Source organism: Prunus persica, chromosome G7, assembly GCF_000346465.2.
Source record: "Prunus persica cultivar Lovell chromosome G7, Prunus_persica_NCBIv2, whole genome shotgun sequence".
NCBI lineage: Eukaryota > Viridiplantae > Streptophyta > Magnoliopsida > Rosales > Rosaceae > Prunus > Prunus persica.
Window position 1 is genome coordinate 19,889,079 of NC_034015.1, and position 3,673 is coordinate 19,892,751.

Here is a 3,673-nt window from a genome sequence, read left to right on the forward strand (position 1 = left end):
CGTAACAGTTGAGAGACAAAGATATGGTACATGGATTACCTCAATTGGAAGAGCAAAATGTTGTGTGTGAAGGCTGCCAGTTTGGAAAACAACACAGGGATGTTTTTCCAAATAATCAAGCTCAAAGAGCAATCTCTCCACTTGAGTTAGTTCACACTGATCTTTGTGGGCCTATGAAAACTGAATCTGTGGCAGGAAATAAATACTTCATGTTGATCATTGACGACTGTACAAGGATGAGTTGGGTGTATTTCTTAAGAAACAAATCTGAAGCTTTCAATTGTTTCAAGAAATTTAAATCTATGACTGAGCTGCAATCTGGACACAAAGTGAAATGCTTGAGAAGTGACAGAGGTGGAGAATTTCTATCTTCTGAGTTCATAAAGTTTTGTGAAGATCATGGGATTCAAAGACAGCTCACAATGGCCTATACTCCTCAGCAAAATGGAGTGGTAGAAAGGAAAAACAGGACAGTGGTAGAAATGGCTAAGTCTATGCTACATGAGAAGGAAATACCTTATTTTCTTTGGGCAGAGGCTGTACACACAGCTGTATATATCTTGAATAGATGCCCTACCAAGGCGTTGAACAATGTCACACCTTTTGAGGCTTATAGTGGAAGAAAGCCGGGCATTGCTCATCTGAAAGTCTTTGGCTCTTTATGTTATGTGCATGTGCCTAATGAACTAAGACATAAACTCGAGCCCAAGAGTGTGAAAGGAGTGTTTGTAGGATATGCAACCTGTGAGAAAGGCTATAGGATCTATGATCCAACCTCCAAGAAGCTCACCTTATCAAGAGACATTATCTTTGATGAAGAGAAGTCTTGGAACTGGTCCGAGCACTCAAATAAAGTTGTGACACCATTTCCTGATGAAAGCCTAAGTGAGCATGACTTCGATATAGGAGATGGAGCTGAAAACGTTGCACTAACACCTCAGACTCAAACCCGATATGAAAGGAGTCCATCATTCTCTCAAGTATCATCACAACATATCTCAAGTGACATAAGTAGTGAAGAAAGGAACACTCAAGCTTATGATCACTCACCATTGAAGTGGAGAAAGTTAGATGATGTGCTTGCACAGTGCAATCTCTGCATCATTGAACCAGAAAGATATGCAGAGGCAGCTCAAGACAAGGCATGGCTAAGAGCTATGGAAGATGAACTCCAAATGATTGAGAAAAATGGTACTTGGGAATTGGTTGACAGACCAACTGAGAAACCAGTTATTGGAGTCAAATGGGTTTACAAAACCAAGCTAAACTTGGATGGTTCAGTTCAAAAGAACAAGGCAAGGTTAGTTGCAAAAGGGTATGCTCAGAAACCTGGACTGGATTACAATGAAACCTATGCTCCTGTGGCTAGATTGGACACCATTAGAACCCTCATTGCCTTAGCTGCTCAGAAAGAGTGGAAGCTGTACCAGCTTGATGTAAAATCAGCGTTTCTAAATGGTGTATTGCAAGAAGAGGTCTATATAGATCAACCGGAGGGTTATGTAATCAAAGGCAAGGAAGATAAAGTTTATAGGCTGCACAAGGCTCTTTATGGTTTAAAACAAGCACCTAGAGCTTGGTATGGAGAGATAGACACCTACTTCATGCAATGTGGTTTTAAGAAAAGCCTAAGTGAAGCTACTTTGTATACCAAGTCAAGAGGAGATAAAGATATTCTCATTGTCTCCATTTATGTTGATGACATTGTGTATACAGGGAGCTGCAAAGAATTGTTAGATGAATTCAAGGAAGAGATGATGATGAAATATGAGATGACAGATTTGGGCCTTCTACATCACTTCCTTGGCATGGGGGTGGTTCAAACGAATTCAAGCATATTCATTCATCAAAAGAAATACGCAGGTTCTCTATTGAACAAATTTGGCCTAAATGAGTGCAAGTCTGTAACTACACCTCTTGTAGCAACTGAAAAGCTAGTTAAGGATGACGGAAGTGGAGCAGCAAGTGAAGAGCAATATAGAAGCATCGTAGGTAGCCTCTTGTACCTAACTGCCACCAGACCTGACATTATGTATGCCTCTAGTCTGCTTGCTCGTTTCATGCATTGCCCCACAAATAAGCACTATGGAACTGCTAAACGAGTGCTAAGGTATGTGAAAGGGACTCTAGACTATGGTCTAGAGTATGTAAAAGGAAAGAATGCAATGCTGATTGGCTTCTATGACAGTGATTGGGGATGATCAATTGATGACAGCAAAAGCACTTCTGGATATGCATTCTCCTTTGGCAGTGGTGTCTTCTCTTGGGCTTCAGTCAAGCAGAATTGTGTGGCGCTGTCCACAGCTGAGGCAGAATATATAAGTGCATCCGAGGCTACTGCTCAGGCCATTTGGCTTAGATTCGTGTTGGAAGATTTTGGAGAACTTCAGACAGAAGCAACCCCACTGCAGTGTGACAATACATCTGCGATTGCCATTACAAAAAATCCTGTGTTCCATCAGAAGACAAAGCATATTGATCGAAGATATCACTTCATCAAAGATGCACTTCAAGAAGGCATTATTGACTTGGTGTACTGTCCTACTAAGGAACAACTAGCTGACATTTTCACCAAACCTTTGGCTAAGGATCCATTCAATTATCTCAGGAGCATGCTTGGAGTTAAATCAGCTCAAGACTTAAAGGGGAGTGTTGAATTATAAGCCTTAAGCTGACTTAAGAGTTAGTTAATTAGTTTTTTCTTTTTATTCTTGTTTTTTGACAAGTGTATGTTCTCCATTGGTTACCTAAGTGAACGGCTGAGATCATCTTGTGATGTAAGAGATCCAGCTACTGTGCATAACAGATATATTCCTCACACTATGTGTGTGAGGTTGTAAGAGAGAAAATATGTTGAAATGAACTCTCTGCTGCTACACGTATAGCAGACAGATTCTTTGCTAAATTCTTCTCTGCTTCTTTTTCCACTTATATTTTCTTTCTGCAAAATCTGAATACACTAACACTAACGCCGCCTAGACCAGCCTAGGGCCGCCTAGACCAGCCTAGGGCCGCCTAGACCCGCCTAGACCCGCCTAGCGCCGCCTAGACCAGCCTAGCGCCTCCTAGACCCGCCTAGCGCAGCCCTGGCCCTCCTAACGCAGCCCTGACCCGCCCAGGCAGCCTAGGCAGATTTTTCGTAATGCAGAGTATGGATTGGAAGGAATGGTTTCAACAAGAGGGGATGTGTACAGTTTTGGAATTGTAGTGATGGAAACATTCACAAGAAGGAAGCCAGCAGATGAGATGTTTGTTGGGGAAATGAATTTAAAGCAATGGATTGCAAACTCAGTATTACCAGATGCAGAAGTAATACCAAATTGTTCTTTCTGAGTTCTATGCTGTAATCACACTTTTATAAATTGCCTATGTGATTGTAGAAATGTGATGGTAGAGATGAGGATGATGGTGGTAAGACTCCTACTATAGCTGATTAGTCCCCAATCAATGAGCACTAAAGTCTGGTGGTGGTGAGTAAGTTAAAGTTGTAATTAACAGTCTTTTTTCTATTCTTTCATTTCTTTCATGATGGTTTTTATGTGTGTATTATGTTGATTGTTTGGGCTACAGACCAGTGCCTTTAGTAGTAATAGTCCGTCTGTTCTATTAAGTCTATTTTAGAGGTATTTACAATGTTAATTGAATTGTAGCCAACGAGTTCTTGCAAGGTCCT